A 13,567-nucleotide genomic window follows, 5' to 3' on the forward strand; every position below is an offset into this window, starting at 1 on the left:
CGCGGCCCACACGGAAGGTGAAGCCAGGGCACAGCCCAGGCCGCTCCCTCCAGCCCGCTCCCTCCAGCCCGCTCCTGCCCCAGCCCCTCTGGGCCTGCACCTCACGGGCCACTGCCTGCTGCCTTGCTCCTAGTCTGGGGTCCAGCTCTCTCCACACTCAGCCCCGGGGCATTGAAAACGCAAGCCTCAACCCAGTCACCCCTCGCCTGAAATGGTCCTAAAGCCCTGCTGACCCTGTGAGGTCCGTGCGGCTCAGCCATCCCATCGAATCCCGGGCTGGGCCCGCTCCCAGCCCGGCCCTCAGTGGCCCTGCCCACCACCCCACTATCGGGCCTGCAGGGACGGGGGTCCCTGTGCCCGAGATGGGCTTTTCCACACAGCCTCCCGCAGGGTATTGGGGTGCCCTCTTAAAATCTTTATATTGTGAAGTGTGATACTGTGAAAATGAATAAACAGAAACCTCATTTAAAAATCAAGGCAGGGGATCTCCCCAGTGCTTAGGACTCCACACTTCCACTGCATGGGGCCCAGGCTCAATCCCTGGTTGGGGAACTAAGATCCCACAAGTCATCGGGCGAGGCCAAAAAGATATATAAAATAAAACAAAAGAAATAAGATGGAGTCTGGAGGCCAGAAGGGAACACTCTCACACTCTGTCACTTCCCTTCAGTTGCAGACCCCACAGGGGCAAGGTTACCACAACACAACCTGGCAGGAGGAAAGCAGATTTTCTCCCCACCTGGCAACAGCGCAGCCAGTGAGAAGCCACCACACCCAGTTTCCTCCAAAGGGCTCTCCGTTCATCACAGCCCCTCACACTCCCCTTCTCCTCTGTAAGTTTCCTCTCCTTTGTTCTCTGCACTTGCCTGTGGTTCCCCATGGGCTACAGGTCCTGATTTGCAGTTGTTTGCTCCTCTGAAATAAATCCATTTCCCTGATAAAATAACTGGCTGTTTTAAATCAGTAATACAGTCCTGAAAATGCAAAAATCACAATGCACTAATAATGGAGATGCAAACTGATATGAACTCCACCCCATCAGGATGGTGCCAAGCAGCTCAGAGTCGTCCTACACGCCTCCAAGTAGTGACCACCACCTCGCTTTTCTCCACACCAACACCCCCCATGCTCCTCCTGAGCTCAATCTGGTGCTGACGTGCCGGAGTTCCAGATGGAGCCGTGCCCCGTGCTCTAGGCTGCCTCACCCCCACTGTGTGGGATCCACCCACTCCAAAGTGTGCAGCTCCAGGCTTTCTGCCTTTGGCTGAGTAACAGCGCACTAGGAGCCTGTCTGCACAGCCCAGGGCACACTCTGATGGGTGTGGGCCTGTGAACACCCTGTCCACTGACACTGGTGTGCAGCCGCCAACCACAGGCTATGACATGAGTCAACAGACACTACCACTGCTCTCCAAAGCTGTACCAGTTTCTACTCCCAACAGCGATGGGGAAACAGTCCAGTTGGTTTTATTCTTTGTGTCACTCTTTGCGCAGTGGTCAGTTTGCAGTTGTCTGAGTATTAATGAGATGAGACATCTTTCTGAAAACAAGTCTCCTATATTATCTTCTAAAAGGAGGCTAATCTGCATCACATTTAGGTCTGCAGTCCACCTGGAGCTAATGTTTGTGTCTGGTGTGAAGAAGGGAATCTGTGGAGTTGTAAAATATGCCTGCAAAGTAAGTGACACTCCTCCCTTCAAAAGGTAGACCTAGTCCCTCCCACTTAAAGTGTGGGTGGTGGCACTTCCGCACTTGCTCAATGCCCACCATGGTCAGAGTGTGCAAGGCGCCCTGACTGCACCCCTGTGCTCCTCCAGGCTACTCACTCTGGGGGAAGCCAGCCACCCGGAAACAGACTCTTCCCCCCAGTCAAGCCTGAGATGTGGGAGAGAAGTGCTGTATTTGGGGGCAATTTGTTGGGCATCAATATATAACTAGGACAGGCTCCAATTTCATTTTTGAAATTGATAAAGTGATAAAGCGTTAGTCAATCTGTCGTGTCTGACTCTTTGCAACCCTATGGGCTGTAGGCCACCAGGCTCCTCTGTCTGTGGGGTTCTCCAGCAAGAATACTGGAGTGGATTGCCCTTCCCTGCTCCAGGGGATCTTCCTGACTCAGGGACTGAACCCAGGTCTCCTGCATTGCAGGCAGATTCTTTACTGTCTGAGCCATCAGGGAAGCCCCTTTTTGTTCTATATTTATATCCAATTGTCCCAACACCATTATTTAAAAGTTGCTTCTCTCCATGTTGTTCTGCAGTGCCGCTTTGGTAACAAATTAAATTCCTGTACACATATGTGATTCAATGGACATGAATTTGAGCAAACTCTGGGAGACAGTAAAGGACAGGGAAGCCTGGCGTGCTGCAGTTCACAGGGTCGCAAAGAGTCGGACACGACTAAACGACAGAACGACAACATACATGTGAGCCCATCAAGACTTCTGACTCTGTCCCACCGGTCCCTACAATATCTTACCCACTGTGGCTTTGTAATGAGTCTCCTCTCTAGCTCCCCAGCCCTCTTTCTTGCTGGGGGCGCACAGTCCTGCACTCCTTCTGGCCTCAGCTGCCCTTCTGACCCACCCAGGAGATCTGAGTCCTTTCTCAGACTCCCCTCAGCAGTAAAACCACAGGAAAGTGAAGCCCTTTCAAAGCTGTGACCTACAAATGTGACATTTCCTTTGGCTTAGCTACAGCTGCCCAGCCTCCATCCTGTGAGGGACGATGAACCCAGGATGCTGGCACATGTGTACACGTGATGCTGGCAGCTGCCTTGGCCCGGGGCCAGAGCACGCACTGGAGGCCATTTGGACCATGTGAGGAAGAGGCTGCAAGCTCAGCAGCAGTGTTGTGGGGCTGGAAAATTGGAAGGGTCCCTCACCAGAAACCAGGGGAGCCCCAAAGCTCCCTCCTCCATTGCCTTTCCGTCTAAGTAAATCTAAAGACCAACTCACAGCAAGGTGTGAGAAGTCTAGATGGCCAAATGAAAGAAGTTAGGCAACTGGAGGTATCTGCATGTCAAAAGAGTCTTTGAGAACCAAGGATAGACGCCAGCCCTGGCCACTCTCACTGCTGAGGGCCTGGATTCCATCCCTGGTTGGGGAACTAAGATCCCACAAGCCACACAGAACAGAGGGGGAAAAGCCCAGCCCTCTCTTAGCTAAGAGGAGAAAGGACAGCTTCCAGAGGCCTGAGCACCACACCTTCCCAGCGGCCAGGCTCCAGGCTCGAAGCCCCACTGCCCACAGCCATGCCAGCCTCATGATTCCCGTGTGGTCTGGAAACGAAGGCCTGTCAATTCAGCAGTGTCCAAACCAGAATACTGGAAGTGGGCTTTGGAGAGGGCAGCACTGGAACCCTGGGTCTGCTCTCTGACTGGATGCTCAGCCTGAGAAGAAGGGGTGCACAGGCTCTGGATGGCCACGGGAGCACACACGTGTCCCCACGAACCCGGGAAAGCTAATGATCGGTTTACAGGTGCCTGATGTGAGAGGGAAGAATGGTGGGAGCCCCGCGGACGGGGGCCGGGGGGAGACATGCCACTGCGCAGGGAGAGGTGTCTGGAGCGGCCTGAGGCCAGAGACTCTCCAGCAGACCGGAAACAGTGCCCGACCCTGTAAGCCTGACTGCTCATCTACAGGTCCCGTGAGGGGATAGCCGGTGCACGGTGTCTGGCTCTGCAAACAGAAAGACCGACATGTCTCCAGCTTCTGTGCCACAGGGCAGTGCACTAGCGTGCAGAGTAAAACATCACTCTGCCGACCATGCAGTGTGAAACCAAAGGCGTGCTCCACTTCCGGGTGTACAAACAGAAGAACTGGAGGCCGGGACTCAGCTATTTGCACACCAATGTTCACAGAAAAACTGTTCACAATTGCTACAAAGCAGAAACAACTCCAGTGCCCAATGCCAATGGACAGATGAGGAAATAAGATGTGGTACATGCTGCTGCTGCTGCTGCTGCTAAGTCGCTTCAGTCATGTCCGACTCTGCGCGACCCCATAGATGGCAGCCCACCAGGCTCTGCCGTCCCTGGGATTCTCCAGGCAAGAACACTGGAGTGGGTTGCCATTTCCTTCTCCAATGTATGAAAGTGAAAAGTGAAAGTGAAGTCACTCAGTCAGGTCCACTTCTTCACGACCCCATGGACTGCAGCCTACCAGGCTCCTCCGTCCATGGGATTTTCCAGGCAAGAGTACTGGAGTGGGGTGCCATCACCTTCCCCAACATATACAAACACAATGGAATATTCAGCCATACAAAGGAACAAAATCCTGACACATGTCAGAAATGTATCAAATAAAAGGACACATGTATGATTTCCTTTTATATAATAGGTAAATTCAGGCATAGAAAGCAGGGGCTGGGGCAAGTGGTGTAAGGAAATAGTGTTGAATGGACAGTTTCTGTTTCAGGTCATTCAAAAGTTCTGGAAATTGAGAGTGATGATAGCTGCACAACACTGCAAATGTATTATTCAAGTAAACAGACCACATGCTGGAACGCAACACAGATTCAGTGAGTTTACACGGAATGAAAGCATATAGAGAATTTTCACTGACCACAATGGAATTAATCTAGAACTCAATAACATAAAAATATCTGGAAAAATTCCCAAATATTTGGAAACTTTAAAGCATACTTCTAAATAACCTACAGGCTACGGAAGGAATCAAAATGGAAAGTAGAAGATACTTTGAACTGAATGAAAATGAAAACACATCAAATACAATAGATGCATTTAAAGCAGGGTTTAGCACTTCCTTAGTGGAAGAATCCACCTGCCAATGCAGAGGACACAGGTTTGGTCCCTAGTCCAGGAAGATCCCACATGCCAGGGGGCAAGTAAGCCTGTAAGCCATGACTACTGCGCCTGTGCGCTGGAACCCTCAAGCTGCAACTCCTGAAGCCCACACACCACAACTAGAAAATAGCCCCCGCTCAGCAAGAAAGACCCAGAGAAACCAAAGATAAGTAAATAAAACAAAGCAGGGTTTAGAAGAAAACTTCTAATTCTGAATGCATAAATAACAAGGATGGTCAAATCAATGACCAAAGCTTCCAACTTAGTAAGAAGCTACAAAAAAAAGAGAAAACTCAACCCAAAGTAAGTGAAGGGAATTCATAATAAGAACAAAAAATAATGAAACAGAAAATGGGGAATTGCCTGGCGGTCCAGTGGTTGGGACACCATGCTTCCACTGCAGAGGCCACAGATTCAACCCCTGGTCAAGGAACTAAGATCCCGCATGCCTTGTGAACCAAAAAAAAAAAAAAGAAAGAAAACAGAAAAGAAGAGAATACTGAAACTAAAAGTTGTTCCTTTGAAAATATTCATAAAATCAATAAGACTCTCACTAAACTGATCAAGAAATGCAGACAAAAATGACCAAAACTGTAAAAGAAATACAGGCTATCACTACAGATCCTACAGACAACTAAATGGGAACGTTCTGAACAATTTATAATCATAAACTTAATTCAGGGATCAACAAACTACACCTATGGACCAAATCAGCTTACCATCTCTTTTGTAAATAAAGTTTTATTAGAAAAAACCATCCTCATTTGTTCACGTATTGTCTGTGGCTATTGTGTGTTACACAAAGAACTGAGCAATCACAACAGAGACCATATGGCCTGAAAAGCCTAAAATATTTACTATTTGGCCCTTTATATATATATTTTTTAAAAATTCCCATGTTTGACTTAGATAAATGGGTAAATTATTTGAATGAAACAAATTATCAAAATGGGGTCAAGAAGAAATAGAAAACCTGAACAGCCCTATAACTATTAAAGGAATTAAATTTCTAATTAAAAACCTTCCCACAAAGAAACTCCATAGTTTGCTATTTAAAATAAACAAGCAAATCAATAGAAGCAGAAAAAGACTTGGAAAAATTCAGTATCCATTCATGATTTTTGTTTTTATTTTTATTTTTTTTTCCATTCATGATTAAAAAAAAAAAAAACCCTAGGAAACTAGGAATAAAAGGAAAATCCCTCAGTCTGGAACCAGACTGAGAACAAGGTAAAAGCATCAACTCCTGCCCCTCCTACTCAACACTGCAACCCCCAGGCAGCGCACGGAGGCACGAAATACAGAGCAGACAGGTGGAAAGGAAGATAACTCCTTAGATGCAGGAGGCACATAGAAAGATTTGTAGAAAATCCTTAGAAATCTATAATGGGGCTACTCGAACAAATGAATATATTTAGCAAGGTTGCAGGATACAAAGGACAGTACGCCAAAATCAAGTTTATGTCTGTGAACTAGTAACAAAGGATTGGAACATGTAAAATGTGAAATATATCATTTGCAAAATTAGAGTCTCCAAATGGAACAGACGCTGACGCTGGCTGCTGGGGGCAGAGCCTGGTCTCCTTCCCCTCGATACGGCTTGAACACAGTTAATCAGTCACTTCACTTGGACTCAGTTAATTACTTCTAAGGAACAAAAGGAAACAAAGCCTGAAACCAGGAGGTACCAGCTCCGGACCAGGTCCTGGAGGGCAGTGCAGCTTGCGGGCTCTCTCCTGGACCCGGGGCCTGGGGGTGAGGCTGCCCAGAGGCCGGAAGAGGGGGCCAAGAGCCTGGCCCGCCCTCAGGGAGCCGCCTGGTGGAGCATCCCCACGGCAGGCTAGACCTGCAACCTGAACCACCCAGCCAAACCACTGTACAATTCCTGACCCACGGCAGCTGTGAGAGAACAAAACTTCATTGTTTTAAGTCATAATGTTTAAGGATAATTTCATATACAGCAATAGATAATTAATACAGAGACCTACATAAATGGAGAAATGTGTACCATGTTCTACATTCTTACAATGTCAATTCTTCTCCTAACAGATCCCTAGCTTCTGTATAAGCCCAATCAAAATGCCAGTAAGCTCTTTTTGAGAAACTGACAAACCAATTTTCAAATTTACATAGAACTACATCATATCTTCGGAGAAGGCAATGGCACCCCACTCCAGTACTCCTGCCTGGAAAATCCCATGGACGGAGGAGCCTGGTGGGATGCAGTCCATGGGGTTGCTAAGAGTCGGACACGACTGAAGCGATTTAGCAGCAGCAGCAGCAACATCATATCTTGAAGAGCCAAAATGATTTGAAAAAGAAAAACCAAGTTGGAAAACTACTTATACTTGACCTCAAGACTTATTTTAAAGCTAATATAATCAAATCTGCAGGATATGAGCAATAAGATCAATGAATAGAGAATCCAGAAGTCCACCCACACATACTGTCAGCAATGGAGTTAAGGCAACACAATGGGGAGAGGGTGCCCTTTCAAAATGGTGTTGGAATGCCCAGATATCCAAGGAAAACAATGACCCCTGACCTCTTGACCATTAAAGAAAGCATAAACCATAAAGAAAAAATGACAAACTGAACTTCATCAAAATTATAAGTATCTGCCTGTTTAAGACACTGGTGACAAAATTAAAAGCCAAGCCAGAGACTGAGGACATTTTTTCAATACTTGTATCTGGCAAAGGACTAGCACCCTAAACATACAAGGAATTCTTAGAGCTTGATGAGACAACCCATTTTTTATGGGTAAAAGATCTGGACACGTCACAAAATAAGATATACAAATGGCTGAGCAGGCAAATGAAAAGGTGTGCAACACCATTCATCACTAGGAAATGCCAACTCAAGGCACAACAAGCCATCAACACTCACATGAAGGGCTAAACTTCCGAAGAATGACTAAAAGACACAGAACGATTGGGAATGTGATATGACTTCCCATTTTAGAAAATAGTTTTGGCATTTTTCGTATAGAGTGAAATACAAGTACGCACTTCAACCATCATTTCTGTCATCTCAACCCAAGAGAAATGAAGTGTATGTCCATACAAAGACTGGTAAACATGAATATTCACAGCAGTTTTATTCACAATAGCCAAAAACTGGAAGGAACCGAAATGTCCATCAACAGGTGTGTGTATGGAGTAAACAGTGTACCTATACAATGGAATACCAAACCCCCCAGCAAGAAAAACAATGAACTATGGAGACATGCAGCAATCTGAATTTCCAAAACGTCCTGTCTGGCGAAAGGAAGTAAGACACAAAAGTGTTCATCCTGTATCCGTCCACTTATGTGAAATTCTAGGAAAAGAAAACAGGGACAATGAATCTATAATAACAAAAGCAGATCAGTGGTTGCCTGGGGCAGGGAGGACCGTGGACTGAGTGCAGGGAAAGGGACTTTCAGGGATGAGGGAGATGCTCTGTGTCTGGATTGTGGTGGCGTTTACAAGGAGCATACATCTATCAAAACCCACCAAATTATTTTATATAGGTGCCTTTTATTATATGTAAACTACACCTCAATAAAGTTGGGTGTAAAAAAATATAAGTATACAACCTAAGTCTTCCCCTGGCCTCTAACTCTGGTGATCGGGCCCCTCCTGGCCTTGTCTCCTCCCACACCTCTCCACTACCCACTCAGCACTGGCCTGCTTCCTGCACCTCAGGGACCTCGGCTCCATACCACAGAGGCTGGAAGCTGAGCTCGGGAACCACACTCTGGGTTTAAAGTGCCAGGAGCTGAGGGCACTGGTCAAGTTTATTGACCTCTGAGGAAATCAGTTTTCTCATCTGTAAATGGAATAATAGTACCTTCTTTATAAGGTTCTTATGAGGATTCAATGAACTAAGACACAGCACTCTTTGGTGTCTGGCACAGGGGCTGGCAAACTGACCCACTGTCTGTTTTGGTATGGCCCATGAGCTGAAAATGGTTTTGACCTTAATGATTGGCAAAGACATTAAAAGAAAAAGAATATTTGGTGACACATGAGTATTACATGAAATTCAAGTTTCAGGGTCTGTCAGTAAAGTTTTGTGGAAACAGAGCACATTCACTCGCATATTGTCTGTGGCTGCCCTTCCACAAAACGGCATAATAGCTGCCACAGGGATCACGTGGGCTGCAAAGCCTGAAACACTGACTCTCTGGCCCTTCACAGAAAAGCTCTGCCGACCCCGATCTGCCACCTCATCGTCGTGCCCCTTTCTGTCAGCTATGCCTTCTGTCTGGAAAGTTCTTCACAAGATCTCAGCATAGCTCCTTCCTTCCTGCAGCTCAGATCCCAGCTTAAACGTTGCCTCCTCAGGTCCCCTGAAGTCAACCCATCACTCTGCTGCGTCTTCACCCCGCTTCCATCGTTGCACTAGTCACTGTTTTCTTCCCTGAGCCCCGGGCCTGACCTGCAGGAAGTACCCATGACCGCAGGAGCTGATGGGTTCCCGACACTGAGGGACGGCGTGGAAGCAGACGCAGGTGAAGCCCAGCCCAGGACTGAGCCGCTGGGTGGATGAACTGTCACTCAGCTGTGAGTGCAGCTGTGCCAGGGCTGGGCTTGGCACTGGGATGCAGAGCCTGCGATGGTGACACATATAGTGCCCACGCGCCCTGAGTGCAACCCGGAGCAAACGCAGGAAGCCTGTGGCCACGGCGAGGCTGGCCACGTGCCCTGCCAGTGCAGAAGGGCCATCCAGACCTCCCAGACGGTAAGAAGGGTCTGCAGGAGCTTCACCTGAGTCCTGGAGGCTCCCAGGGCTCACCTGCTTGTCCTTCCAAAACAGGAGGAGGTTCTGGGGGTGGGTGGGGGTGAGTCTTACAAAGCACCCCACACAAAACCCACCCAACAGCAGTGATCAGATCAAAGAATGACCAAGGTCTCAGGCAGTCCCGGCAATCTGTGTCTGTCACAGCCGCCCAGGAAGCACGCAGCCCAGACTCGCTGTCTGCCATCGGGCCTCACCACACAGCCAGCACGGGGCCCAGCAGCCGAGAGCCTCCTCCTCCCCAGCCCGCCATCCCAGGCGTCTGTGGAATTAGACTTGACTGTCCCTCTGTCCTTTTTTCTCAGTCTGATGTGCTGGCAGACACAGAGCTTGGAAAGGGAGGCAGAGGCTCACTCTCTCCCCTCCTCGCCTCCTCCACCACTACTGCAGGGGTTCAGGAGGGTGGAGGCCCGACACACATGGCAAGGTGCTCAGGAGTGGGGCGGGGACAGAGGAGGGGGGCCAGTGTGCAAAGACAGGCATGTCGTCCTGCAGTCTCTGAGGAAGGATGTTCAGGAGGGACAAGGATCAGATCTGCATTTCGGACCCATCACTCTGCCTATGGTGAGAAGGGTGGAGTCAAAGTGCTGAGTCGGAGCCCAGAAGAGTGGCCAGGAGCAAAGGCTCCCATCCCAGAAGGAGGTGCAGGCTGCTGGTATGAGAGATGGACAGCACAGCCAGGATCTAGGCAACTGAGGAGCAAGTCTGAGAGAAGACACTACCACCCAGACATCTTGCTTTGGCTAACAGGTGGACCGGGACAGAGGCACTGGAGTGGGGAACTCTTGGGGTGCAGGTGCTGTGCTGGGTCACCACAGGCTCATCTGAGACTGAAGTTCCAAAGCTGAACGCAGAGAGATTCAGAAATCCCTAGAACACAGACACCAACGTGGAGCCCACAGGTACCAGGGCCTCTTGCTGGGCGCCTGCCAGCCCAGGAACCTTCTGGGAGAGCAGAATCCAGGCAGGTGAGGAATGAAGCCAGGGCAGGTCCGCGGAGAGCCCACAAGGAAGGAAAGATAGGCCTGCTGATGCTGCTCCATCCCAGCTCTAAGCAAAAGTCACCGGCACAGCGGAGGCAGGCAGGGAGCTGGGTGCTCAGAGCGCCACACGCCCCCCTGGCAAGGATCGCGGGGCCAGCACGGTCCAGGATCCCTCAGGGAGCCATCCGCCCATAAGGCGACTCTGGCTGCCCCTGAAGTAAGCCAGGAGGCCAGCCAGGGACACAGAAGTCCTTCCTTCACAGCTCTCCCAGGGAGAGCCCCCAGCATCGCTAGGGAGCATCCCGGGGAGCAGAGGGGCTGAGAAGAGCAGTGCGGGCCCCCACTCCACCCCCAAGCTAAGGACGGGGTAGAGAAAGGAAGGCCCAGAGTTCTGGGAAGGGCTAGCCAGAGCTCGGCCCTGGCTCCCGCTCCCCGACACCTGGAACGCCTCCGCACCCACGGAAACTAACCCCACAGTAGCCTCAGCCTCCACTGCAGGACAGGGAGGGGCTCCGCCGGCGTGGACCTTCCCGCCCAGGCCCGTGCGCCTCCGAAGCCGCGGGGGCCGGCGCTCGCCGCACAGCGATGGCTATTCCAGCCCGGACACCCATCGGTGGGCTGGAGCCCAGGATCCCCACAAGGAGGTCACTAGAATCCCTGGAAGTTAAAGAATTTGGCACAGAAGGTTCAGGTTTTTCCTCTGGCCTCGGTCCAAAGCACACACGAAGCCTGGCAAGTACCTTCTCTGCAGGCCCAAATGTCCTCAGCTGAAACGGAGGTAACTCCGGTGCTGCCTACCTGGCCAACAGGTTACACGGCTGAAAATAACCCCGCATTCGGCTCAGCCGCGAACAGCGCCCCGGCCCGGCCTTGACGGCCGCCACTCCTGGAGCCTTCCCGACCCTCAACACCCGCGCGGAGCGAGGCCTGGGCGGCCTCCCGCCAGGATCCCAGCCTCCCGGTCTACCCGCCAGCCTGCAGGCCCCGGAAGTCCGCTCCTCACCTTCCGCCTCGCGCCAGCAGCCACTTCGCAGCCGATCGGAGCCGGTCCGCGGGTCCGTCTGCCCCGCGCTCCTCCCGGCGCCACGGGGGCGGGCCCGCGCCCGGCCCTTGCCATGGCAACGCGAAACTTCCGGCCTGAGCGCCCCAGGACCGGAAACCGCCGCGCGGGGGCGGGGCTTGCCCAGAGCTACTGAGGAGGTTGCGGACCGCCGCGTGGGCAGGGGGCAGTGATGGCCTGCTGGCAAAGGGAGGGCCTGCCGGGGCGAGAAGCGCAAGTAGTCACAAGTTTACCAGGAGGGAGGTCGTCTGATTAGGCTGATCTTTTAAGGAAGGGTCCGAGTTCACTCGACAAAGCAGGGGCATTACTGGGGGAGAGCATGCGCCAAGGTGGGAACAGTTGAGGTGGTGGTTTAGGAGGGTGGGGCCCGCTCTGTGGGGTATGTACAGTCACCGATGAGTAGTCAGGACGTGAGGAACCTTGAACGCCAAACCAAGAGCTGGGCTTTATCCTGGAAGCAAGGAAGGGACAGTGGAGGAAAAGCGGTGCCTTAGACCTGTTGGAGAAAAAGACCTCTCAATAACTGAACTGGGCTAGGGGACACAAGAACCTCTCAGCTAGAGCCCTGGAAACGAACAGGACTTGAAGAAGTGACATGGGAGTCCAGAGGAAGCCAGATGAAATATGAAGAATCTGATAATGGAGGTAGCAATGTAGCACCCCAACAACATCATCTCAGCCCCAGGCTTCCTCCTCCAGAGCACCCATCACCCATCCCTTCTCTCAGCACCTCAGTGAGAGCCGCACATCCACTGTCTGCTCCAGATTTTCAGCCCTCTAAGGGTATAATTGGGGGCGGACTGGGCAGGGGGAGTGCTGCTGCTGCCCGAGAAAAATCTTGAGTAAAGTGATACAAAGTGTGTCCCTGTGCTTTCATGGCTTCCCTCGGGTCTGGGGGTTCTAATAGCAACACCCCACCACTGCTGGTGTCCTGGGCCTGATAAATCCCTTGTGCAAACTTGCCCAGTCCTCATGGGCGGGGGGGACCAGGCTTTGGGGTAGCATACAGAGCAGGGTACACAGCTACAGAGCACTTGAGAGGCAGAGCCACAGATCGGGCCAGGGAGGAGGTGAGGGGACAGAAGGGTCTGGGACCAGGAGAACCATGTCTCAGGGTTGCTGCCAAACACACTTTTCCAGGGCCACACCTTTGGGCCAGGCCCTGTGTCTGCTAAAGCACTTAGAGGCTCTAGCCAGGCCTGAGCAGGGGGTGCTGGCACCACAGGCTTCATGGGGCTCACCCTCCACTCGTCCCAGAGTGCCCCTTCTTCACTCAGGCCAGACCCCGCCAGCCTGGGGAGCATCTCCCTCCTTCTAGAGTAAGCTACAGGGCACTGGGAAGTCCTGTGTACCCACACATAACACAGCTGTCCTCACTCCTGCCCAGGGTGATGCCAAGTGGTCCTCCCAGGCTCCTCTGGGTAGGGACCATGATCCACAGGGATGTATTCTCAAGGCATGGCCCCAAGATGTAGCCAGTAAACCCATACGGCTAGAAGGCCTGCTTCTCCACGCACACCCACCCAGGGGCACTGCCTGAGTGCCCCAGAGGACCAATTGACCTCCTCCAATGGAAAACTTCCAAAGGATCTGGACCCACAGGCCCAGAAGAGGGGTAGAAAGACAAACGTGCTTCCAGGAAGTTCTCTCAGGCCATGGAGGTCCAGCTGTCCCAGGGCCACTAAGGTGCAGAGTGAGTGCACAGTGAGGACCTACTGTTGACCAGCACCAAGAAGGGAGGGAAAGTGGCCTCCAGGACCTGGGGAGCCCCCTGGGGCCCTGCAGCAGCCTGTGGGAAAATCCCTTGAGTCAACTGTATCTGTCTCTTATTTATGAGGTTTCCTCCAGGAAGCCCTCCCAGACCACCATCCAAGTCCTGCTAGCTGCTTGGCCTTGAACTCTGGGCAGGACCCACCCCTTCTTGGCAGCTCAT

General features: G+C 51.4%; 1 protein-coding gene across 1 annotated transcript in view; it reads right to left on the reverse strand.

The window, feature by feature from the left end:
* Nucleotides 1-11,676, reverse strand: part of PPP1R16A (protein phosphatase 1, regulatory subunit 16A) — a 24,061-nt gene extending 12,385 nt beyond the window's left edge. The window contains exon 1 of the mRNA XM_010837580.1: nt 11,578-11,676. The gene's annotated coding sequence lies outside the window, so the exon portion shown is untranslated. The remainder of the gene's footprint in view (nt 1-11,577) is intronic.
* Between the last annotated feature and the right edge of the window lie 1,891 nt (nt 11,677-13,567).

The sequence above is a fragment of the Bison bison genome, unplaced genomic scaffold, assembly GCF_000754665.1.
Source record: "Bison bison bison isolate TAMUID 2011002044 unplaced genomic scaffold, Bison_UMD1.0 scf7180017864078, whole genome shotgun sequence".
Taxonomy (NCBI): Eukaryota; Metazoa; Chordata; class Mammalia; order Artiodactyla; family Bovidae; genus Bison; species Bison bison.